Here is a 25,940-nt window from a genome sequence, read left to right as displayed (position 1 = left end):
GGTGGTCCTGGCCCTTACAGGGCTCACAGGAGTGGTCTTGAATGAACTTTCATGTCCAGCGTTCAACATAGTGATCACATGTAGCACTCAGTGACTGATTATGGGTGAATGACTGAGTGGGGAAGAGAGGGAGAGGAACTGGAGAAGTGTGCAGGGCTTGGATGAACAGGCTGAAGGTTTAAACTTCTGGCCAGAGGTGGGGTCCCCCCCTGAAGGCATTCCGTAAGAACAGACACAGTTAGATCTCCCAGGTAGGTCTAACTACTTGGGAGCCCAGGTAGAATCAAGCTGGGCTCATTCTAGACTGCAAACCAGTGTGGGAGAGTGTGGTACTATATTCTGTATTCATCCTTCCCTTTATGGACCCTCTCTGCAAGAGGATTACATGCCCCAACTCCAGTGAATGTAGGCATGGCCAAGTGACTTGGTGTTGGCCCATGAAATATGAATGGAAGAGAGATGTAATATTGTTCAGGAGCCCCATCAAGAGAGACAGTTGACTTGGGGTTTGCTGTGTTCTCATTTCTCAACCTTGGCAGTTGTGGTAGTGTGGGTCAATAAGGAGCTTCCTGCATCCCTGAGTGACTGTGATGGGCAGGGGCCCCTTGCCAGTCTGCAGTGGGCGTGTAAACACGAGTGAGAGAGGAATAAACAATGTTGCTTTAAGCCACTAAGAGTTGGGAGGTTGTTACTGTAGCATAACAATGCCTAACCTGACTGATACACAAGGGAGTTAGACCAGGTAATTCCCAAGTCCCTTCCAGATGTACCTAGCAGTCTCTGATTCTGCCAAGCTGTGTCTCTGTGGCTAGAACCAGTGAGTCTACTCTTGGTTTGTCCAGGGACACACAACCTCAAGGTTTTCTGGGTTTTTTTTTTTTTTGCAAGAGAGACAGAAACAGGAAGGGAGAGAGATGATAAACATTAACTCATAGTTGCATCACTTTAGTGGTTCATTGATTGCTTCTCATACGTGCCTTGACCAGGGGCTCAAGCCAAGCCAGTGATCCCTTGCTCAAACCAATGACCTTGGGCTCAAGCCAGCGACCATGGGGTCATGTCTATGATGTCACACTCAAGCCAGCAACCCTGTGCTCAAGCTGGTGAGCTTGTGCTCTAGACAGATGAGCCTGTGCTTAAGCCAGTGACCTCAGGATTTCAAACCTGGGTCTTCAGTGTCCCAGGTGGACGCTCTATCCACTGCGCCACCGCTGGTCGGGCAACCTTAAGTTCTTATGAAGACCTAGACTCATGGCCTTTCTGCTAGGCCCACTCTGACCTCCACAAACATTTCTCAGAGGTGGAGGGAACCTATGGCAGACGTTTGCAGCACCTGCTCCCTTCTGAGATACAGCTCCTAGTGGCTTTTAAAGGATCAGAAACATCAGTGGCCATGTGGGTTTTCAGTTAAGAGGAGAATGTGTCCTTCCTTGCTCACTGGGAAAGGGAAGCCGAAGCGACTGTGCTGTTTTTGTTTTTTTTTTTCATTTTTCTGAAGCTGGAAACAGGGAGAGACAGTCAGACAGACTCCCGCATGTGCCCGACCTGGATCCACCCGGCACGCCCACCATAGGGCGACGCTCTGCCCACCAGGGGGCGATGCTCTGCCCATCCTGGGCGTCGCCATGTTGCGACCAGAGCCACTCTAGCGCCTGAGGCAGAGGCCACAGAGCCATCCCCAGCGCCCGGGCCATCTTTGCTCCAATGGAGCCTCGGCTGCGGGAGGGGAAGAGAGAGACAGAGAGGAAAGCGCAGCGGAGGGGTGGAGAAGCAAATGGGCGCTTCTCCTGTGTGCCCTGGCCGGGAATCGAACCCGGGTCCTCCGCACGCGAGGCCGACGCTCTACCGCTGAGCCAACCGGCCAGGGCGACTGTGCTGTTTTAACCCAAACCCTTCATGTGATTGTACCCAACATTTGGGTACACTGCCTTCCCAATAGGGACACATCTCACAGAGCAGGCGGTCCTTGAACATCCTGTCATCGGGACTCAGTGAGGTCCCCAAGGACCCAGGTCCTTCATCTCCATCCTCCATGTTGGCTTTATCCTCCGGAACACCCCGCTTTCATGATCACAAGGTTGCTGCCAGCAGCCACCGTACCATGTGATGGCCCGCTTTCTCATGCCAGAGCAAGGATGGGAGAAAACACCCGATTCGTGGGCCCAGGCTCACCACCAGGGTGGGTGGCTCTGCTTGGCTCTAATCCCATCCCATCAGGCCCAGTTCCCCCTTTCTGTAACAAGATTACTCTCCTAATGAAACTTACAGAAAACAGAATCCACTTATATGTGTAATTTTAACAATATCAACACAATGCCTTAACTAGAAAGGAAGAACAACAGGAAATGTATGATAAAAGAGTATGTATTTTAAGAGGTAAGCTCAGGCACAAGTGTTCTAGAGCAGTGGTCCCCAACCTTTTTTGGGCCACAGACCGGTTTAATGTCAGAAAATATTTTCACGGACCGGCCTTTAGGGTGGGACGGATAAATGCACAAAATAAAATTATGCGACCTGAGTAAAAACTGTGGGTTTTTTTTTTTTTTTTTTTTGCATTTTTCTGAAGCTGGAAACAGGGAGAGAGAGTCAGACAGACTCCCGCATGCGCCCGGCCCGGATCCACCCGGCACGCCCACCAGGGGCGAGCTCTGCCCACCAGGGGGCAATGCTCTGCCCATCCTGGGCGTCGCCATGTTGCGACCAGAGCCACTCTAGCCCCTGAGGCAGAGGCCACAGAGCCATCCCCAGCGCCCGGGCCATCTTTGCTCCAATGGAGCCTTGGCTGCGGGAGGGGAAGAGAGAGACAGAGAGGAAGGCGCGGCGGAGGGGTGGTGAAGCAAATGGGCGCTTCTCCTGTGTGCCCTGGCCGGGAATCGAACCTGGGTCCTCCACACGCTAGGCCGACGCTCTACCGCTGAGCCAACCGACCAGGGCCAACTGTGGTATTTTTAAATAAAATTGTCGAACTTACAATATTTATTGGGCTAAGTTAAAGGAGGAACGAGCATGTCCTCATTATTCAGGCTGTATTTAAATTTGTTATTCTGACAACGTTTCATGTCTGACATCAATATGTAATATGATAGGTTCAGGCTCGCTACCAATTATGAACCTACGACAATAAAAATAAACATGAATCCACTATGTACTCGTATGCAACTTTATTAGAAGCGTCCTCTTAACATCGCACCAACAACATAACATGAGTAACATCCTCTCTGCCTCCAAACACTTTCCAGTCGCTATGGTAACATTTAAACATGCCTTAAAAATAAGATACAACACAAAAACAAATATAAAGTGCATGAAAAATACAACTCACCATTGTTATGAATATTGTAAGTTAAGGGTTATTTATTATAATGTTTATATAGAATGAGAGATAGTAGCCTATCTCTCAACAACCATAACGCTAAATCAGTGGGAGCCCTGAGCTTGTTTCTCTGCAATGAGACAGTCCCATCTAGGGGTAATGGGAGACAATGACACCCGAAGTGTGTTGCTTATGTCCAGTCTATTCCGTAATTTTGTTTTGGTTGCTGTCACTGCAGAAAATCCTGCTTCACACAAATAGGATGTCGGAAATGGCAACAGGGTTTTTAGTGCTTTTGTGGCGATCTCGGGGTATTCTGCCATGACTTTAATCCAGAACACCGGCAGAGCTGTAGTCTCGAACATATTTTTAAGGCCGCCATCATTTGCGATCTCCAGTAGTTGATCCTCTTCTTGCATAGACATGCTGGATTCACCTGGTTTGTTGACAAATGGATCACGGATCCATTCCTTGGCTATTCGTGGGTCTTTTGTGGTTGGAAAGTAGCGTTCAAACTCTTTTAAAAGCAAATACAGGTGATCGTGCACCAGCTGGGACAATGAAGGCTTGGGCTCAGTCTCTTCCAAAATTCCCACGAATGTTTGAAACATGTCAAATATACCCCTGTTCATGCTTCATTCCCACAAATCCAGTTTGGCTTTAAATGCAGCTACTTTATCTACCAACTTGAAGACAGTTGTCATTTTCCCCTGAAGTGACTGATTGAGTTCATTGAGGAGGTTAAATATGTGCGTTAAACTTGCACAAGTAAGCGAGTTTTGTGACCCATTCCTCGTCGCTGCTAGCGGTGACTTTTTTTTCTGAGAGAAATCTCTGCAGTGGCTCTCGTAATTCAAACACTCTGGCCAGGGACCTCCCTCGGGATAACCATCTTATTTCTGTATATAAGAGAAGGTGTCCGTGCTCCACGTTCATTTCCCCACAAAGCTGCTCGAACAGGCACTAGTGAAGGCGTGTGCTTTGATGTGGTTAATAACTTTAACGACATCATTCAATATGCTGTTAAGTTCTGGTGGTATATTTCGGCTAGCCAGCATTTCCCTGTGAATGACACAATGTGTAGACTCGCATTCAGGTGCAACCTCCTTAATCCGAGTAGTTAAACCAGACATCCTTCCGGTCATGGCAGCAGCTCCATCTGTGCATATGCCGACACAAAAAGACCATTTCAGTTTTCCTGACGTATAGCCATCCAGCGATTTAAATAGTTCTGCGGCTGTGGTTGGCAATGATAGTGCACATAACATATCCTCATGCACATCCTCTTGATAAAGATAATGCATGTAAACAAGTAGCATTGCTTTGTTGTCAATATCTGTAGATTTTTCAACCTGGAGAGTGTACCACGGTGATTTATTAATCCTTTCCAACAATTGTGATTCAATGTCCTCTGCTATTTCCTCAATGCACCGTGTGATGGTGGTAGCCGAAAGAGGGATCTGTGCTATCTTTTTAACCACAGCCTCTCCTAGAAGTTCACGACAAATGTCTTTAGTGGTTGGAAGGATCAATTCTTCACCAATGGTGAATGGCTTCTTAGCCTTAGCAATACGATTAGCCACCAAATATGATGCTCTCAGTGCACTCGCATTTATTGATGTAGTGGCCACCAGTAATTGTTTCTGTCCTTCTTGTTCATGCTTTTTTCTTTCGAAATACTCAGAAGGCTTGTCTTTTAAAGTAGGGTGCTTGGTCTCCAAGTGGCGAAGCATTTTTGATGGCTTCATTGCCTCATTACTTAGCCGGTCGCCACATATTATGCAGAGCGGCCGTGGTGCGTGAGAATCACCAGTTGTGATAAAGTCTGTTAAATGAAGCCTTCTTTTTCTTCGAGGTCGTAGGTTCTTCTTCTGTCTCCTCGCTGGCCCTTTTCCACTTCGCAAAAAAACTTTCAATGGAATTTTGTTTTTCACTCATTTTGCTAGTTTATGGGTTTAATTTTAGTGGCAACATATCACGTGACCGAGACAAGTGTCAAGGGTGAGTCTTAGACAGATGTAACAGAGGGAATCTGGTCATTAAAAAAAAAATAAAACATTGTTCAGACTTAAATATAAATAAAACAGAAATAAGGTAAGTTATTTATTCTTTCTCTGCGGACCGGTACCAAATGGCCCATGGACCGGTACCAGTTCGTGGCCCAGGGGTTGGGGACCATTGTTCTAGAGGACCCACTGAAACATTTCCATAAACTTGTTTACCTGCAGTTAAAACCTCTGTAAATGTGGCAGTGTTGGAAGCCGACAGTTACAGGTAGATTGTTTGTGCAACCAAAATGCCACTGGTATGTGCTTCTGTTGAAATGGTAACTCTTAGGAAGATTCTATTTTCATTTATTTATGTAATTGATTTTAGAGAGAGGAAAGGAGAAAGAGAGAGAAACACGGATTTGTTTTTCCACTTATTTACACATTGACTGCTTCATTCTTGTATGTGCCCTGACCAGGGATCAAATCCACAAATTTGGTATGATGCTCTAAGCAACTGAGCTACCGGCCAGGGCAGGAAGATTCTAAACAACCCAATGTGTAAGCTTCCTCAATGTATACAGTAATTGTTGTGTGGTACATATTAGATATCATATACATACATGTATATAGATATAGAGATATAAATACAGATACAGATATATAAAGGCTGTGCAAAAAGTACCTTTCTGTTTATATGTAAAGTGGGATTAGATTCTAGGCTCAGATTTTTCCTAAAAGTCATACAAAAATTGTTTGAGACGGTCTTCCTAGTGACTGCTAGTCTTTCCAAAGTCCCAGCAAGCCCTGCACTGGTTCATCTACTGACCCCCAACTAGACTGCTGTCAGGAGTGGACAGCAGACAATCCTAGCAGTGACCAAGCTCTCTTGAGATCCTCTCAGCTCACCCCTTATATGGAGTCAGGAACATGTGTCCTTATAGCAAATGGCCCGGGAGAACACGGAACTGCAGTCCTGACCTGGCCTCTGAGACCCATCAGTGCCCTTCCCCTCACTCAGCAGTTGAATCTTTGGGTCTCAGTTCCACTACCTTCAAAATGCTCACAGTAACTCCAGCTAGACTCCCTCCCTCCTTCCCTTCCCCCCAACACAGTGCTCTGCAGGCTTCAGTGTGAGCCCCTTTCAAGGCCAACAGGATGAGCCTTGTGAATGGTCCTCAGAGCCTGTGGATGAATAGATAGGGGGTGGGGTGGGGGCTGGAGGCAGGGAGCCAAGCGGCTGGGAATCCTGTAGCAGCTTCAGAGTCAGGAGAGAGCAGACCCGACTCACAAAGGGGGTGATGCACGCACTTCCCTTCCCAGCTCTGAGCTTCCCAAGCTGAGGTTTGTGGGGGGCTTAATTTCCTAAACAAAGGTCAGCTCCCCTTGCCGCTGCTGCTCTTTTGGAAGCCCTGGTTTTGGCCAGTGAGGAAGAAAGGCCCCTACTCTCTGGGTGGTGGAGGGCCTGGCACAGGGCTGCCTGGGAGACAGAGTCCAGTGTGTGGCTCCAATGGGCATTCAGAAGCCAGGGCCTGGCAGGCTCAGCCTGATGCTAGAAAAAGGGGCATTATCCCGTCCTCACCCAAGCCGGCAGGGGTCTTCCCTCTGCTGCTCCCGGGGTGGGCCAGGACACAGAGCTGCCCATAATTGGGTGCCAAGACCTGGCTCTGAGCTTGGAAGCCTTAGTGTGAGCACTACTTAGGGTACAACTCATTTAGAACTAATGATCATTCCTGCAAGCAGGCCTAAGGAATGAGCTGCCATTTGTAGCCTATGTGTCAGGGGCCTGGTAGCCGTCGTCTCATGTAATACCCACCCTGTCCTACAAGAACCGTTTTTATACGGGCTCTGCTTCACAATAAAGAAGCCATAGCGCCTGACCAGGCGGTGGCGCAGTGGATAGAGCGTCGGACAGGGATGCGGAAGACCCAGGTTTGAGACCCCGAGGGCTCCAGCTTGAGCGTGGGCTCATCTGGTTTGAGCAAAACTCACCAGCTTGAGCCCAAGGTCGCTGGCTCGAGCAAGGGGTTACTCGGTCTGCTGAAGGCCCGTGGTCAAGGCACATATGAGAAAGCAATCAATGAACAACTAAGGTGTTGCAATGCGCAACGAAAAACTAATGATTGATGCTTCTCATCTCTCTGTTCCTGTCTGTCTGTCCTTGTCTATCCCTCTCCCTGACTCTGTCTCTGTTAAAAAAAAAAAAAAAAAAAGAGCCGTATCTCAGTGGGTTATGCAGCTGCTGGGGTCACATAGCCGGAGTGGCAGCGCCCAGGCATGCTGACTCCTGAGCCCCCGCACATCTGTCCGGGGTGCTTTCCATGGTACTGGGCCCTCAGGTGAGATTCCTGTCTGATAGCTCAGCTGGCTATGTCGCGGTCTTGTCCCTCTCAGTGGCCAACTGTGTGCGGGGCGGGGAGAGGTCAGAAGCACTGTCTGCATACCAGCCCCCTCAGGAGGTGCACCCTCGCCAGAGGCCTGAAGGCCTCTCATCTGCCAGCAGTTCATGCAGAATAAGAAAGCGGCGTTTTAGCTCCCCCAGCTGCCCATGCTGGGGGCTCTTCTGGTACTTTCCGGGGTCCCTGGGCCAGCTGGGGGGTGTTCTCTCTGCTTTCACGAGCTCTCAGCACAGCTGCCCAGGCTGCGAGTGGCTGGGGCCCAGCTGGCCCTTCATGGCCGGGCGTTGGGAGGATGCCTGGGTGGGTGGCCCATGAGAGCCGGCTTCCTGGGCCGCCCCGGGTGCCGAGCAGCGTGGCCACTTCCGAAGGCCCCTTTGTTCGCCTCTTTATCCAGAAGAGCGGCTGCAATTGTGCAGGGTACAAAGCCCTGTGGCCCTGACTTCCCACCCCTGCCTGTGGCCCAGCAGGGAGAGCGTTTCCCAGGCTCGCAGGAGGGCAGCCTCCTGCCCCTCCCGGGCTCTGGGTTCCCCAGAGCTCTCAGGCTGGCGACCCAGTATGGGACAAGGGGGAGATCCCTGACCCTTTCCTTCGGGACCCAAGACCTGTTCATCTAGGCCTCATCAGCTTCCCCCACCCCCCAGGGACCCAGCCACTTCACACAGGCCACCACTGTGTGCTCACTGGCCCTCCCGTGCCCCACCCCTGGACACACAAGCGATTTTCACGCTAAACGCTGGGGAGACCCCAGGAAGATGCCGTGTGCTCCATTCACCTGCCCCAAAGGGTTTTCAGAAGGTTTGCTGAGCATAGACACTTTGGGGTGGCCTGAGTGTGAGCCACCCCGAGAGGCAGCTGCAAAGTGGGATGAGGCCGAGGAGGGGCCACAGAGCATGTCTGCAGGGTACTTGTGCCAACGGAGGGAAGAAGGAGAAGGAAAGAGCTCCTCTCCTTCCTCCCCCGCTGCGCTCCTCCCTTTAAGCCCTTTAAATGCAGCTGTGCTCAGCCCTGTGCCCACGTTAGGACACTCAGTGCTCCCAGTGTTACCCCACCTTGTAGCCAACTAAGGCCCAGGGAAGCCAGTGACTTTCTCAAGGTTTCACAGCGCATATGAGGAGCTCAAGGCTGCAGGTCTCTGACCCCTGAGACCGCACTTCTAACCTCTTCAGGAAAGAGGGCGGCGTGGCCAAGACCCTGCCAGTGAGGGCAGAGGAGCACCCTAGGAGAACGCCAGTCGGGGATCTGGAGCATGCCCCCTCCCGTCTGTCTGTCCGTCAGTCCAGGAGCCCTCCCTCTGAAATGTCGCATGAATTCAGCATTGACAAAAGCGCAGGGCAGAGGTGGGAGTGCAGCCAGAGCTGTGGGCATGAGGTGGGGAAAAGAGGGAGGCCCCTTGGGGCAGAAGGGGGCCTGTCAGACGTGGGAGGACAAGGGGCTATGCCCTGCTGAGGGGAAGCATGAAGCTCAGGCCTCTTGCCAGCCTTGAAGAGGGCCTGGCCCCGGCTGACCCGGTCTGGGGCAGAGCAGCGGATGGGGGCTAGGGGGTGCTGGTCCGGCAACTGGGTTCCTGCCCTTCACGTGGTGTCCCAGGCATCCGTAGGTCACAGGCCTCTGGGTGTGGGGGGCCGTGAGGGATCCAGGCAGCAGGGCGCCCCTGCTGCTGGCCTGCTGAGCACCCCAGAGGAAAAGTGTGCAAACGACAGGGCCTGAGGGGAGGAAGTCTATTCAACAAATGAGGAAACTGAGGCCAGATAGGAGAAGGGACTTCTGTGGGTCACAAAGCAAAGTACAGGTAGTCAGGGCTCTTGGCTCTCAGAGGAGAAGATTCAGGAGGGCCACCAGGAAGCTCCTTGTCAGACAATAAGCTCCTTGTCCCATACCGGCCACCAGCTCAAGAGGGCTCAGAGTATAGGACTGCTGTAGGGGGGCTGGAGGCAACACCTTCCCAGGGCCGCAGGTTCAGAGAGAGTCTTGATGGGGGCTCCCAGCATTTGAATGAGAAGAGAGGACTCTTCTCCTTAACACTCACCTCCCTGTGCATAGCCGCCACACCCAGCCTTTCTGACCCCCTGAGCGCACACCCCATCTTAGAGGTCACTTCTTTCAGAGGACTTGCCTTGGTGTATTATACTGTCACACGACGTAGCTGTCTGTGCCCCAGTGGACACAAGGATTCTGGAAGCGGGGAGCCTGTCTGCCTCCTCCCAGCTGCCTCCCTGGGCCTAGGCCCAAGGTACAAATTGCTACTATTGAATGAGTGTGATGAGCTCCCGCAGTGTGCCAGGAACTGAGTGAAAGGCATTATGCATGACACCTTTGTGACTCTTCAAATGACCCTTTAGATTCTATTACTAAAGATGAATAATAGATACATCATTCATAATAAATGCTACTTTAAGCCCATTCTACAGGTGAAGAAACTGAGGCTTGGGGAGGTTAGACACTTTGGGAAATGTGAGTTGAATGAACTGGTGACTAAAGCACCAGGGTCTGTGTGGGTGGGCAGGGGGAGTCTGGGATGCTTCTCTCACCAGAGGGCAGCACCAGATCCCTGACCCCATGGGGACTGTGTCCCAGCCCAAGAGGCTCCAGGACCCTCTGAAACTGGGTCCTAGCCTCAGCTGCGCCAGCGAGGAGATGTGTGAGCCCCACTGTCTGAGCTTCTGGGCGCATCTGTAGAACAAACGTTGTTGGCCTGCCCCGGCTCCCCTGCAGGCTGGTTTGAGGGCTCAGACAAGTTTCTGGTCGTGAACATGCTTTGAAAAGGTAAAGCTTCATTGAAACAGGGAAGAGTCACCTGTCTCTCTGGGTCCTGCCTCAGCCAGGTCCTGGAGCTCCCAGACTGGGAGATAGGGGTGCTCAGACTGTCTGCGGGTACCTGCTCCCCTCCCTGGCTGGGCCCAGAGGTTCCCCTAAGTCTCTGCGGGGGTGGGGTGGCAGTCTGCTGGGGTGTTTACCTGGGAGAGGTAGTGTGATGGTTTCTGGGCCCTGGGAGGCCCCTGTGCCCTGGGACAGGGAGTATCAGTCTCTGCACCTGTCAGACAATAAGCTGCCTGTTCCAGGGCTTATCATGAAATGAGGGGGATGTTAATAGGGGGCTTAATATCCAGTACCCAAGCTGTGTGCCCTACAAGGGCTGCATATACCCAGAGGGGGTATCCTTTCCTAAATTCATGCAAGACTTGTCTGGGCCTACAGCTGGGGTGGGTACAGACCTTGTCAGGAGACAGGACACTGGCACCCCAAACCTCCAGGACTCCCTGAGGTAGAGCACTCCCCCGAGGTTAGAGCACTCCCCCGAGGTTAGAGCATGGACATTGGGCAGGTCTCGGAGGCAGGCAGGGCAGGGTCGGCATCCACGTGGCCCATGAGGACCCTGGGTAGGTGACTTGTGCGTGGAGGTGCAGCCCACAGGCCCTCGGCTGGGAGCCAGCATCACCTCGTGGTCTGATCGCCACTACCAGAGGTCTCTTCTGATGCCAGGGTTTCCTTGCCAGGCTCCAATCCCACTCTCTTGGAAAGAATGAGAAACAGATAATAAAGTTCTCATTTCCATCACATTTGCCATTTCCTGGTCTAAGTAAAGAGTGTCAGCAGAGTGACAAACTAAAAGCTGCTGATTACTGTGGCTTCAAGGCGTTCCCCGGTAAAAAGAACCAACATCAGAAGTAATATGGTCCAGCCTGTTTTGGGTGCCTAACCCTGCAATTAATCAGCATTGGGGGTGGGGGGTGCTGCAGGCTCACTCCCAGGAGGTGGGGAACCTGGCAGTTAAAGAGACAGACTCTCTCTCTTCTCTGGGGGACGGTGGTGGGGTGCGAGCATGCCCGGAGGGGGCAGGGGCCAGGGCAGGTTCATCACAACATCAGTCTGGTCATTTTGAATTCAAACCTGTATTGTGAGTTTACGGCTTGGGTCTCCTCCCACCGTCCCTCAGAAATCCCTGGATTACCATTCAATCCGATTTAGAGGCCTGTCCTCTGGGGGCCTAAGTGTTGGAACAGAAGAGACTGATGGATACACACACACACACACACACACACACACACACACACACACACACACCCAAAGGCATTTAATCAGTCTGGCAGGAGGGACTATAGATAGAAGTGGTTTTATTTATTTTATTCCCGGTATTAAGCAGGTTTGGCAGGGAATAAACCTCTCCTCCGGGTCAGCTGGTCAACTTTGCAACGTGTTTGCAAGCTTGCTTTAAGCATATGGTATCGTAGGGACAAGCGGAGTTTGGGCCCTGGTTTCAGCTCACGTTGGCCAGCTTGATTCATTCGAGTTATTGATTTTGATGGCACTTGTAACATCAGGCGCACTACCAGCTGGGTTGGGGTTTCCGGCATTCCTGCGGCTGGCCCTGCTCTCGTGCAGCCTGGGCCCAGGAGGAGGCTTGAAGCTGCAGACCCGCAGATCTGGCTCGTGGGGAGACGGGCCGCCATGCCATCCTCAGTGGTGCGATTGTGCCCTGGCTTCTAGGTGGAGGAAGACCTCCGGATTCCTTGCCACAGACCCCTATGAGGCCACAGGTGCTTGAGCTCCTGATCTTTGAGCCCCAGGAGGATCAGTAAATTAATCCACTAAAGAAGCCTGGTTGTTTTTATCTCACTCCTAACACTCCCCCGCCCACACCCAGTCCCCTTTGTACACCCTGGGGCCTGAGAGACCAGACAAGACTAAAACCCACAGCGGGGTCAGAGGGGAGGGCCTGGCGATTAACCCCACATCCTGAGCAAGGAGAAGTCAGGGGTCATTGGGGTGCGGGGAGGGGCTGGCCACCAGCTGCCACGCCCAGGAGAGGCCCCTAGGGGCACCCACAGGTGGATTCCAGCCAGGCGCAGAGCTGGGGAGTGAGAGGGCAGGAAGCTCTTGCTCTGTCACCGTGTCCCTGCAGCGACCCGGGGACTCTGAGAAGCATCCCTTTCGCGTTGCTCCAGCACCATGGCCAGGACCCATCCTGCTCCTAACCGGGCCTCTTCCTGGGGTGGGGCCCTGCCTCCCCCCATCTCTGAGCAGCAGCTGATTCTCCCCCCACCGTCCCTCCCCCCCTCTGCTTTTGGAGGAGAATAACCTGTGATAATTTTTTCTTCTTTCTGGCAACTAATGGACTCCTTAAATAGCAAAAATTGTGGCCTGTAATTAAGATCTTGCTTTTTAAATGATTAATCATTGTAACCCCTTTGAGCAGCATCCTAGTTTCCACTCTTCTCACATTGAAATGCAGATCATCGGCAAGGGAGGGAGGTGCTCCCAAGCCACCGAGGAGCAATTAAACCTTCCCAGCTGTCACTCTCCTCGGTTGCCTCCTGGCCTGTCCAGATGCCTTAGAGAGAAAGCCCAGGGGCCCCCGCTCCCCGCCATGCTCGCCAGTGGCCTGGCTGGGGGCACGGGCGTGTCTGCCTCTGAGCCTGACCCTGGGGCGGCAGCCCAGCCGCTGGCTCTTGGAAACTCCTAGGAACGCAAATAACAGGGTCGAGCACTTTCTAGAGCCTAGCTCGATGGCAATAAGATCTCTTCTGGTGTTCACAGCAGCCACCGGGGAGAAGTGTGAAGGAGCCACATTTCTACAAGGGGGCAATGGAAGGTGCAGGTTCACAAAATGAGTGAGCAAGCCTGGCAGGATCTCAAACAAGGTGGGGCTGATCCGACACCAGGGCTGTGCTGACTCTTCCACGTGGTTGGCGGGAGGTCCCAGGGCCACGTTGCTGAACACACAGGCCGTGCAGACACACTTCTTCCCCAGCTTGCAGCGGGCTTTCTGGGTTGACTGCCTTCAAGCCATCCTTGCAAACAAGTGCCAACATTTCCCAGCCCGCAGAAGTGTTTTCCAAGCCTTTCCTCCCTTGGACATATACAAAGATCGGCAACGTGATTTTGGAATGGTACGTCATGAGTGCTACCAAGGGGACACACACCTCCTGTGTCTGCCCCCCTATTCTTACCTAAGAGGACACTGGGGGCCCAAAGATTAAGGGACTTGGCCAAGATGACATATCACATATATAGCCCTTAGCGGGAGGCCAGACCTATCTTAGATGCTCACAGGTTCGCTGAATGAGCAAACCTGGGTAGATACACTTACTTCCTCCTTCAGGGCTCTGCTCTGCATTTTTCCAAATGGACTTGTGTGTGTGTGTGTGGTGGCTGGATGTGTGTGTGGTGGTGGGGATGGAGGGATCATCCCCTTAACAACTGCTCCATAGGACAAGGCAGGAGAGAGAGCAGACTCAGTGAACAGGTGCCCCAGGCTGGGACGGCTGAGAGACCTGTGCACTGCTGGCCACACTGAGGCGTATGCGGCTAACCGGTCAGTGACGCACCTCGCCAAGAGTCTAGAAGCCGTATCCTTTGGGGGAGGGGGTGGCACCTGCCCCGTGAAGGACAATTTGGCAAGATACAGCCAAGTCACAAACACACATGAGCTTTGACTCAGCCATGTTCCTTTGGGGAATTTATCCTACAGATACATTCATCCTTGTGAGAACTGATTTGTGTGCACGGCTATTTGTCACAGTGACATTTGTGAAAGCAGAGGTTGAAACAATACTAAGAAGCTGAGTGGAGGGAGGAAAGAATAAGAATACAAGTTTGTACTGGCTTGTTGATGTGTGGAGAAACCCTGGAAGGGTGCGTGATAAATGAATGACAGTTATTATCTTTTTAGGGGGTCGTGAGAATGGGGTAGATGGGGGGCAAAGACAGGAAGGAGACGCCTCACCGAAAACCCTATTATTATACCAGGTAAAAGTATTAGCTATTCATACAAAAAATTTTAAATAATTATTTTATTGACTTTTTTTTTTTTAGAAAGAGGAGAGAGAAAGGCGGGCGTGGGTGGACAGAGGAGTGGGAAGCATCAACTTGCTTCTCACAGAGCCTTGACCAGGCAAGCCCAGTGTTTTGAACCGGCGACCTCAGCATTCAGGTTGACTCTTTATCCACTGCACCACCATTCACAGGTCAGGCACTAGTCAAACAAATACAAATGATTTTACACGCCTTCCTTGATATGGTACATGTTTACATGCAGGCTCATACGATGTTCCTACCCATCAACTAGTCCCAGTTCTCTCAGGGGCACGCACGCACCCCTGTGGGTGCGCACTCTTGTGGGAGGTGCATACGAGCCGGCACCACCACGGCCTGTGTGCAGGAGTGTCCAGGGCAGACCTGCAGGGATATTCCAGCTTCCTGGCCTCTCACTTAGCTGCTCTTGGGTTGGGATTCACCCCTAACCCACGTGTCACTACAGGCACATCTTGTCTTGCACCTTCCGAGTGTCAGAGTGGCTCAAGGCCCCTGCTGCAGCCATATGTTGTCGGAGGCACATGCACATACAAGCACACACTCACACGCACACAGGCCTTGTGTGGGTCAATGTGCAGGTCACAGATGCATCCGCCATCTTTGGGTATGGGGACTGAAGAGCCGTGAGCTCAGGGGAGAGGTAGCTGGAAGGATCAAGGGAACTGGGCTCATCTGTCCTGGGCCATTGCCTCCCACAGACCTAGCCGGGGGACCAGGCTCTGCATCCCTTGGGACTATGAAAAGTTGAGAGGATGTGAACTCAGGGGCCAGACCGCCCTAGCCTCCAACCCCAGCTCTGTGGCCTGCTTAGATTTTTTTTTTTAATATGAAATTTGCCAATGTAAAGGTGGTGTGCCAGGGGCTGTCCTAAAACAAGTCTTTAGCATTGGCAGGCCTGCAAACTGAAGTGCAGAGAAGTCGGCTGGCTCACTGTGGTCCCCCAGCTGGAAAGTAGCAGAGCCAAGACAGACTTTCAGGCTGGCCCAGTGGCTGTGCACCTCCCCACGCCCTTTGAGGGGCCTTCTGAGGTGTCTGCGCATGAGCACGCCCAGGCCGGGGTTGGATGCACAGTGGCTGCTCAGTCAGCAGGAGGATCATTCTTAGGGCATTTGGTTCTTCACCTGTATCTCACGTAAAGCCTGCAATCCCAAAGGGCCAGTCTCCTGGTCCTGCAGGGCAGCTTTCAAGACAGGTGTCCCAGGGACCATGGGGGTCCTTAGGAAATATCTGTGCTGCTCAAAAATCCCCCACCCCAGGGATGAACCTCAGGGGCCACCACTGGCTGGGAAGGCAACGTGACAGCTCAGCTCACTGTCCCCAGAATCGAAGCTCTGTCTCAGGTCCTCATACCCCACCATGGCTACATCATCTCCTCTCAAGGTGGCTCTGAGTGGCACAACCCTTTCTGTCACTCTGAAAGTGCAAGACCAGGAATATGAGCCCTGGCTGTTCTCCCGTGTCAGGTAGGATTACATGACTGCTGCAGGTCCCTGATGGATGGGACAGGAGTAAACAAATGCGGGCTTCTTCATCTCATACAGCGAGAGGGCTTGAAAGGTAACGGTCCCCAGTTAGCACACGGTTAGCACACAGTTGGTTGGCATGGTGGCTCTGTGACATTAGGAAATAGGTTCAGCGTCGCTGGTAGTGCTGGGACTTGAATCTCAGGCTCTCTTTCTGCTGTTCCCTCAACACACATCACACTAGCCCTTGGGAGAAAGGGCCAGGGAACCCTGGTCCCAGCCAGTAGTTGCAGGGGCCCCTGGCCACCTTGCTCATTGTGTGTCTCCCAGAGGGCCCCTGCTACCCCCAGTGCCTGGCCTGGCTAGGGGTGAGGGAAGGGAAGGGAGGTGGGTTGCCCCTTCCTCTCACCGCCCCAACCCCATCCGCATTCCAGGACAGAGCTGGGATGGGCCAGCCAGGCCTCAGCCTGTTCCTATCCTCGTCAGGAGTGATGAATGCCGGGCAGGCGCTTATAGAGTCACAATCACCAAATTAGGTTGCCAAAGGCATCCCAGGCCTGGCCTGGAAACACCTCCCCAGCTGAAAGGAGGCGCCTCTGGACCGAGCAGACATCTTTATTCAGCAGTAATTGACGTTTCACAGACGTCTGTAACTCCGTCTGGAGAGACACAAAGCGCCCCCATGCTCTATCCGGGCAGCCCCTTTATGTCGCCCCCTTTCATCTGGCAGTCAAAAGTGTGTGAGCCGCCCCGGCCATCCCGCCTGGTCCTGGGCCCCCACAAAGGCAGGCGCAGGCGCTGCACACAGAGGCCTCCTGGTGGGCCTTTACCTCCTGGGAGGCGCCTTATGCTAATCCAGAGCCAGCCCAGACCCCTCCTGCATATGATGGGCGGCTGCCAGCAGGGCTGGGACAGCCCCTGGCAATGGGGAGAGTTCTGCTCACCCAGAGGCCCTGGGGCAGTCAGGTCTGAGCTGGTAGGCCCCTTGAACCCAGACTCAGTGAGACAGAAGCATTCAAGAGAGGTTCTTAACTTGGGGTCCATGGCCCCCAGGGGGAGAGGTATGTCTCTCAAATCATATGCAAATATGTGCACAGGGCCTGTTTTCTGGGAAGAGAGTCCATATCTTTCCTCAAATGTTCAAAAAGATCAGTTCATGCTGGGCTCACATTAACCTCCCATTTTACAGATGGGAAAACCAAGGCCCACAGAGCAGGCATGCCTTGCCAGTGTCACACCATAAATTAGTGGTTGCACTTGGGCCTCTTCTCCCACCCAGAGAATCCCTGCTTAGTCAGAAGCCAGGCAGGTAAGGGACTCTCAGGACAGGGGAGTACACAACAGCCACAGGCCACTGTGGCCCGGCACTCAAGAGAAAACTTGGATTTCTTTTTTAAAAGTGAGATTTGCCAATTTAAAAGTGTAGCTTCATGTTTAAAGGCCACAGGGCGGGGTGGCATACACGGCTCCTAGGCTGCTCAAGGAGACCCTAGCTTTTTGCTTATTGATTGATTTTACAGAGACAGAGAAAGGAAGGAGAGAAAGAGAGAGAGAGAAAGAAGCATTCATTTGTTGTTCCACTTAGTTGTGCATTCGTTGATTGCTTCCTGTATGTACCCTGACTGGGGATTGAACCCACAACCTTGGCTTTTTGATCCTCTTCTTCCGTTCCTGAGACTTCAGGTGAGGAAGGCTTCAATGTGGCCACCAACCCAGATTCTCCCTACACACAGGTCCACCCTTGCCCAGAACTCAGAAAGAAGAGGGTTGTGCTGCCAGGCTGGTGTCTATAAACCACACCAGTTGTCCTTGGTGCCCTGGGGACCGACTGCAGCCCTCTGATTGGGTGGTTTCTGCTTACAGTTGTCAGCTCTGGCTGAAAAGACATCCCCTTTCCAGTGACAGCAATTCCTAGCCAGAGGCAGAAGTGACAGGTTAATGGCAGTCTATACTGGTCCCTGCAGGGTGCCCTGACCTTCCCTCTGGGCTTGGCATGATCCCACAGATCACCCTCCAGGGAAGGCAGGAGGGAGGGGGAGGAGATCAGGAAGGAGGGAGACAGAGACAGAGTGAAGGGAGGGAAGCAAGGGAGAGAGAGAGAGAGAGAGGGAAAATCAGGCAGCTAAAGAGAGAAATAGAGGGGAAATTAGAGAGAGAGGAGTCTGGGCTGGGGGAGTGGAGAGACAGAAGGAGAGAGAGAAACACACAGAGCAAAGCTGACACAGACAGAGGTGAGCTAGAGAGATAGACTGCCAGAGACAGAGACTCAGGAGGGAAGAGGTGAGAAAGGCAGAGAGGAGAGAAGGCAGGGGGTATAGAGGTCTCTGCAGCCCTCAGAGGCTCTGAGGGTGGGAATCAGTGCCCTCCCAGGCGATTCACTCTTTGCTCGGAAACCTGGGGCTGAGCCCACATGCACGGTGCTCAGGTGAAGCCCGCACTAGCTCTACGCTGGTAGTGGGAGGCCTCCCGGCCTTACCGCTCCAGGGGCTCTGAAAAGTGGAATGGGGCTTTTGCTGGGATCCAGGGAGGCCCTGAGGGTGGGGAGCTTACTAGCCCATCAAAGGAATTTACATTTATTTGTGAAGGGGTGAGAGAACTTTTGAAATTAACAAATATTTTTAAAATGTTAATAGCTTTTTAAAAACAATGACAAACTTTTTTATTTTTTGACTTGAGTGAGTGAGAGAGAGATAAGAACATAGATCTCTTCCTGTAGGTGTCCTGGCCAGGGATCAAACTGGCCACCTGTGCACTTCTGGACCATGCTCTAACCAATCAATCTACCCAGCCAGGTTGGAAATGCTGAGTCCTCTAAGTAAGGGGCCCCCTCATCCTTCCTTCCCCTCGGATGGGATTGGGGCTGTTGGTTGGTGGCGGCATCCCTTTGGAGTGGACAGAAGGGCAGGTCCTTCATGAAGCAACTTTCTGCAAGTGCCCACACATGTACACACACCACCCATCTCCTGGGTGCAGCTCCCAGTGTGTCCAAGGGGCCACCTAGGTGACCTTTCATTGTGGACCAGTGAGGCTTGAACACGAATCGTGTGGTGCTCATAACCGTGGCCTTCAGGACACTTGACCTGTGTGTCTTGGTTCTCAGGGACTAAAGTGGGGACATTTGAGGCACAAGAGAAAGACAAACAGTGCTTGGCCAACGAGGGAGAGGTCTGAGGGGAGAGATGAGCAGATGGGCCAGACCCATCCCTTTTTTTATTCAATGGTCAACTTCTTCTTCTATCGAACACTGACAGCGGTGTTTGTCTTGTGTGCATTTAATTCTGTGCATAAACGCTCAAAATGTGTTTCCTTAAAAATAGTGTACAGCCTGACCTGCGGTGGAGCAGTGGGATAAAGCGTCAACCTGGAACACTGAGGGTGCAAGTTCGAAACCCTGAGCTTGCCCGGTCAAGGCACATATGGGAGTTGATGCTTCCTGTTCCTCCCCCTTCCTCTCTCTCTCTCTCCTCTCTGAAAATTAAATAAAGTCTTTAAAAAAAATAGTGTACAAACATATTTGAATATGCATGTTAATATAAGACATATTAGTATATGGGTATTTATTTATACCTGTATATTCTCAGAGCTGAACATACAAAACCACAGATACTAACTTGCTGGGCAGTTAAAGGCGAGCGGGGGATAATTTTGACTATACTGGATGATCAACTTTAAGTATTGACTCTTAACACCACAAAAGATAAGACTCCACTGAACCTAATCCATACTCTGTGCCAAGCCCTTCCTGAGGGCCTGGGCCATCAGAAAATAAACGTCCCACCCTCGTGGGTATTATATTGGCGGTTGGCATCTAGGCACATAATGAGAATACACTGTACTACGTGCTGTATGGGAGCTGGTGAAGGGGTGCTCAGGAAGGCTTTGTAGAGGGGGAACACTGCAGAAAATTCTCACAGAGGGGCTGGCAGTGGTTATGGGCAGTTACAGCCTTATTCTGGATGGCTGGAGGCCAGGAAGGGTTCAAATTCTGGTTCTGTGACAGACTAGCTGTGTGACCTTGGGGCACTTCCCTTATCTCACTGGACCCAATGTCCTCCACAGAGCCTGCTGTTCACACACCAGCAGCCATTCCTTTGTTGTTCATTCTAGCCCCAGCCCTAGCCTCACCAGGAGGATTCTGAAAGGTTTAAGTCACTCACAGAAATCTTTGTCCTCAGTCCCCACATCAGTGACTGGTTTAGATGTAAAAATGGTTGGCACCATGGTACAGTTCTCCATTGCTACCAAACCACCTCAACACTTAAAACAGCAGCAGCCATTTGTTTTGCTCAACAGGTCTGTAGTTGGGGCAGAAATGAGTAGGGACCCCTTGTCTCTGTTCCACCTGGTGTCAGCCGGGCAGTTCGAGATGCATTGCTCAGAGGGCTCATTCACATGTCTGTGGGTGATGGCTCTGGGTTGGTCACTCAGTCTAGCTGGTGGCTCCTTGCTTGGACATCCTCTGACATGGCAGCTAGGTTCACAGAGCAAGTGTGCCCAGAGACAGGAAGGAGAAACCATCAATTTCCTAAGATCTGGGGCTGGAAACTAGCACAGAGTCGCTTTCGTTATGTTCTATTGGGCAAGTACTTACCACGCTCAGATTCAAGGGGAGCGCACAGACCCCAGTTCTCGGTGGGAAGAGTATGAAAGAAATAAATATGGGGGGTTTCCGCAAAAGGTGTGTTTGTTCCCAAATAGAAACATAAGCTTAACTAAATCACAGTTGAGAGGCCAACCTGAGACCAGACTATCCTGAGAAGAGTAAGGTGATCATAGGCTTGAACCTTTGTAATTATGTTCTTAGTTTCATCAAACTCGGGGAAAGGGCAAGACCGTTATAATATCTCCCGTATTTGTTATATTTGGGATCATAACAAAGCCTGCCTAAGTGATATATAATTGTGTGACTTGACTTACACCTAAAACCCTGTGGAGATTGTCAATATTTGATGGGAAAACACAGTACTGTCAAGATGTCAGTTCTTTCTAAATTAAAACATATATACAGTGCCAAACTGTTGAAATGAAATTTAGGTACAGATGCTGAAGTTTGGAAGAGCAAATGAGAAAAGTTAACCAAGAAAATTTTGAGAGGGAAGAAATGTTCTCACAAGGCACAGACATACAAATAAAGGGACATATTTTAGCATATGTTTTAAATAGACTTAAGTTGTTTATTGATTGGTTGATTTTAGAGAGAGAGAGGAGGGGAGAGAGAGAAACAGACACATTTGTTTCTGTATGTGCTCTGACTGAGTATCAAACCAGCAACCTCTTCATGTTGGTACAGTGCTCTAACCAACAGATCTATCTGGCCAGGGCTTAGTGCACATTTTATTTATTGATTTTAGAGAGAGGAAGAGAGAAGGGGGAAGGAGTGAGAAGCATCCACTCATAGTAGTTGCTTCTTGTATGTGCCTTGACTGGGCAAGCCTGGGGCCTTGAACCAGCGACCTCAGTGTTCCAGGTTGACACCCCATCCACTGTGCCACCAAAGGCCAGGCTCAGTGCACATGTTTTAAAAATTAATTTTTTTTTTCTGAAGTGAGAAGTAGGGAGGCAGAGACAGACTCCCGCATACGCCCCACCGGGATCCACCCGGCATGCCCACTAGGGGCGATGCTCTGTCCATCTGGGTCATTGCTCTGTTGCAGCCGAAGACATTCCAGCACCTGAGGTGGAGGCCATGGAGCCATCCTCAGCGCCTGGGCCAACTTTGCTCCAATGGAGCCTTGGCTGAGGGAGGGGAAGAGACAGAGATAAAGGAGAGGGGGAAGGGTGGCGAAGCAAATGGGCGCTTTTCCTGTGTGCCCTGGCCGGGAATCGAATCCGGGACTTCCATATGCTGGGCCAATGCTCTACCGCTGAGCCAATTGGCCACGGCCTGGTGCACATTTTAATAATAAGAAATTGGAAACACCTTAAAGGTCCGTCACCAAGGGAGTAGTTAAATATCTTAGAGTGGTGGGTCTCAAACTAGAGTGGGTCCAGGGAGACTGACAGCTCCCGGCATCAGACTGAGTAGGGGGGAGGAAGGACTCAAGGATTTTGCATTTCTACCAAGTTCCCAAAGTGGTGGTGGTATGCCAGCCAGACCATACTTTGAGAACCAATGACCTAGAGACTGTACTAGGGAAAATCCTGAAACTGATCCAAGGTGAGCTGCAAAATATAAAGAATTCCCCCCCCCCAAACCCCACAGCATGCCAGCACTGAGGGTCCCCATGACATAGCCCTTCCCGGGTCACGTCAGTCCTCCATACCCTTCATGCCTCACCCAGACCTGGATGGGCTGTCAGTCCTCCATACCCTTCATGCCTCACCCAGACCTGGATGGGCTGTCAGTCCTCCATACCCTTCATGCCTCACCCAGACCTGGATGGGCTGTCAGTCCTCCATACCCTTCATGCCTCACCCAGACCTGGATGGGCTGTCAGTCCTCCATACCCTTCATGCCTCACCCAGACCTGGATGGGCTGTCAGCGCCTATTTGCTGCTTGAAAGAAGGGACGGACTCCTGTAGTTGGGGCTGGGCAGCGGATTGAACAGAACTGGGTTCTCATTTCTGGTCCTCACTTGCTGTGTGTCCTTGGTCAAATCAGTTAGCTTCTCTGAGCCTCCCTTTCTTCATCTGTGAAATGGGAAGCCCAGTACCTGCCTCCCAGATTTCTGGTAGGCTAAATGAACTGCTGTGTACAAAGTGATGTCTCAGGGGTCAGTGCCTAGAGGGAGGTTCAATAAACTGGTGAGAATTCTCTCCAGCCTCTGCACATCCCCGGCCCGTGCGTGCCGTGACACTCCCTCCCGGGACCCTATCTCTCAGGCATCTCTCGTGCTGCTCCAACACTGTTCAGGCATGAGGACAGAGACCACCTTCACCCCAAAGGAGCCTGGAGGCCTGTCCTCTGCTGAGGTCCTGGCCTCCTTCCTCATCCTTCATCTTGACAGGCCCCAAAGGATAGCCCAGAGCACCCCAAACTGGAAGTTTCTGGAATTCATGCAGAAATGCCCACAATGAGGGGAGGGTTCCCGAGGTCTGGGTACCCCACACCCCTGGTCCTGGTACCTCCTATTTTCCCAGCCAGGAGCCTGCCGGTTCGGTTCCCACATTACCACATGAATGGGGCACAAGCGCCCCTGTCCACTCGAGCAAACAATTTGGCTAGCAAATTGACATAATTATGAGAGACAGAGAAGGAAGAAAGCGGCCCCCACCCCAGGGCCCCCTGGCAGGCAGCTCCTGCCGAGCTCTTCCCGGGCTTTGTGGGCCGGGCGCTCAGGGCTGATTAGAAGCCTTGTGGCCTTTTCAAGAGCCCTAAGTGATTGGCCCCCTTAATCTGATTACAATTTGCAGAGCCCTTCCAGCCGGCTCTGAAGGACCATTCTCAAGCACCCTGCTTGATGGGGTGAGCACAGGAGTGTATACACACACACACACACAGTACCCACTTGGGCCTGCTGGTGGTGGTGGTGGTGGGGGGGCTCTGTCACTTTCCTTGACATGCCAGGGACCTCTAAGTGGTTCCTAGTCACTGCCCTGGGGTCCCACTCCCCTCCAGGTAGTCCCTAAACATCAGAAACTGGCAGGGGGCTGACACTGCTCCTAGCATTCTGGGTCACCTATCCTCAGTGTCCCACAGAGACACCGCGCCCAGGCCAGGGACACCTGCGCCACTCAGACGCGGTGGGCACGCCTCCTCGCCACCCTCCAGGGTCCGGGGCCAGCTGTCCCGCCCCACCCGGGGCGGCCCTCTCCCCAGCAGCTGCGTTTCTGGGGCTCCTCCGGCTGCAGCTCCCAGGGGATTAGCCCCTGCAGGCAGCGGGGACACAGCCCAGGCCAGGCTGCGTGGGCCGCCCCCACCCTGGGAATGCGGCTCACGGGCTGCCATCAATGGCCTCGGCCCTCCACATCCACTTTGTAGCTGTTAATCCCCAGGGCTCCGCCACAATGGCTTCCCTTCCCATCCGGGCCCTGGCTCTCAGAGGCCCCCGCCTGGCCCTCCACCCCGAATGGAGCCCTCCTGGGCAACAGCTCCGGATAGAGCAGGGTGGGGGTGCAAACCCGGGGTCAATGCCCAAGGGGACAGAAAAGGGAACTCTGCCCTTGTTAGCTTACACCCACACCCCAGGAGATGCAAGCTGGTCCCAAGTGACCCCCAGCCTGCTGCGCCCCCATTTTCCAGACCCCTCATCCTGGAGGCCTTGAGAAGAGCATTCTCCACTTAGGAACCCTCTCTTTTCTCAGACTGGTCTTAAGACCGCCTCCTCCTGGCAGGGCTGGGGAGCAAGAGAGCAGGTGGCACGGAGCCCAGGTTCAGATTTTGGGCCCACAGGGGACCAGGCTCATGGTAGCACCACCTTGAATAACACCGTGACCGTGGAGGGGTCATTTATCCTCTATGGGCCTGTGAGACGGATGTGACAGCATGTGCTCTCGCTCTGTCTCAGGGTGCCTGGGAGTTTCTGTCACAGGGCAGATAAGGTACTCAGCATGATACCCATCACATCACGTGTGAATCAAGAACAGGAGGGGACTTGGGATACAGCTGTCAGACACGCAGATGGGGGGACAGTCTCAGGGTGTGCCCCTGCAGCCCTGATGGTAACTTCAGGCTCAGCAAAGCTCAGCAAAGCCCAGCAAGGACCTTTACAGCTGGGCTTTCCAAGACAAGCCTCCCAGTTGCAGCATTTTTAAGACCTCATCTATGACCACGTGGCCCAGAGATAGTTCGGGCAACGGGATGCAGATCTGGCCTCTCTCTCTGGAGGGCTCCCCAGTACAGGCTCAACACTGCCCCGAGGTGAATGCCCACCCCTGCCCTGGGTGCCCTCCCAACACTGTCCCCAGGACCCAGGTCATGTCATGAGGGGAAGGGGTCCGGCCCCTGCCTGAGAGCCTGGTCCTCAGTTGGGCCCAGTACTGTCAGGGCTGCTGCCAGCTGCCCAGCACTCGGGCTTGGGGGCCTCCTGCACCCTGCACCTCTCCCTTGCCTGCGGGCCCCTCTGGGCCTGCTGTGGGCGTGCCCGGGGGGCTGGAACCCCATCCGCTGAAATCAAAGGGCTGGTCCCCTCCCCAGCACGCCGCACCCTGCAGAGCACCGCGCACCTCCTCCTTTGTCACAATGTTTTTCAATCTGGTGAAGCAAACTGTCCAATTAGAGCTGGGGCCTCTGGCTTCCATCTTTGCCGACGTTTAATTAACATGCTTCTCTTGGCAGCTGCTGACAAGTTCCAGAAACAGGTTGTAAAGGGTTTTTGTCTTTACCCAGCATGGAAAATGAGGGGTGTTACGTCGGGGGAACATGAATAGGTTGCATTTCAGCTCCCTGCTCTCTCCTCCGCCTCCTCCGCCTCCTCTGCCCCTCTCTTCTAGCAAGGGGAATGAAGGCCTGAGTGTGTATGTTTGCGAATGGTGAGGAGAGCGGCAAGGGCAGATTTGGAGGCAGGAGAGACCCTCTACTCCCTTTCCCCTCACCCCTTTTTCTTGGAAGTCTTTGCTCCTCAAAGGATCTGGCTGCTGCTTCTTATTCTCCAGCAGGGACACTTTTGCCTCTCTCTTTTAGCCAAACCCAACCTCACCATGTTCATTCCCATCCCTGGGTCTCCTGCCCATGCTGTTGCTTTGCCGTCCTTCTGGTAAACTCCTATTCAGCCTCCAAAACCCTACTCAGATGACTGACTCAGAGAAGCCACCTGGCACAAGGTGGATACTGGGTGTCAGTTGGTTCTCTGGCTAGACTGAGTCCCCCCCAAGGGCAGAAACTGTGTGTTACTCTGTCCAGGGTGGTGGCAGTCCTCGTTAAGTGATGGGAAATCTAAACCAATGAAACCTTCCTGTACTGTAGCGGGAGAGCAGAGCTGGCCTGGCAGGGAGGAAGAAGGGAACGGTCGGGGGAAGGAAACTGGCCCCAAAGAGCTCCCCCCCCCCCAGGTATCGTTGAAGCTAGATCATATTGAGGGGACA

At 52.5% G+C, this 25,940-nt stretch overlaps 1 long non-coding RNA gene and 1 other non-coding gene across 3 annotated transcripts in view; one reads left to right on the top strand and one right to left on the bottom strand.

The window, feature by feature from the left end:
* Nucleotides 1-25,940, top strand: part of LOC136384593 (uncharacterized) — a 57,291-nt gene that overhangs the window by 20,328 nt on the left and 11,023 nt on the right. The window lies entirely within an intron of this gene.
* Nucleotides 1,793-1,868, bottom strand: TRNAA-CGC (transfer RNA alanine (anticodon CGC)). Its single transcript has one exon. It is a non-coding gene; the product is annotated as a tRNA-Ala (tRNA).

The sequence above is a fragment of the Saccopteryx leptura genome, chromosome 13 (genome assembly GCF_036850995.1).
Source record: "Saccopteryx leptura isolate mSacLep1 chromosome 13, mSacLep1_pri_phased_curated, whole genome shotgun sequence".
Classification (NCBI taxonomy): Eukaryota; Metazoa; Chordata; class Mammalia; order Chiroptera; family Emballonuridae; genus Saccopteryx; species Saccopteryx leptura.
The sequence above is the reverse complement of the archived record's forward strand: the minus strand, read 5'-3'. Positions and strand labels throughout refer to the sequence as shown.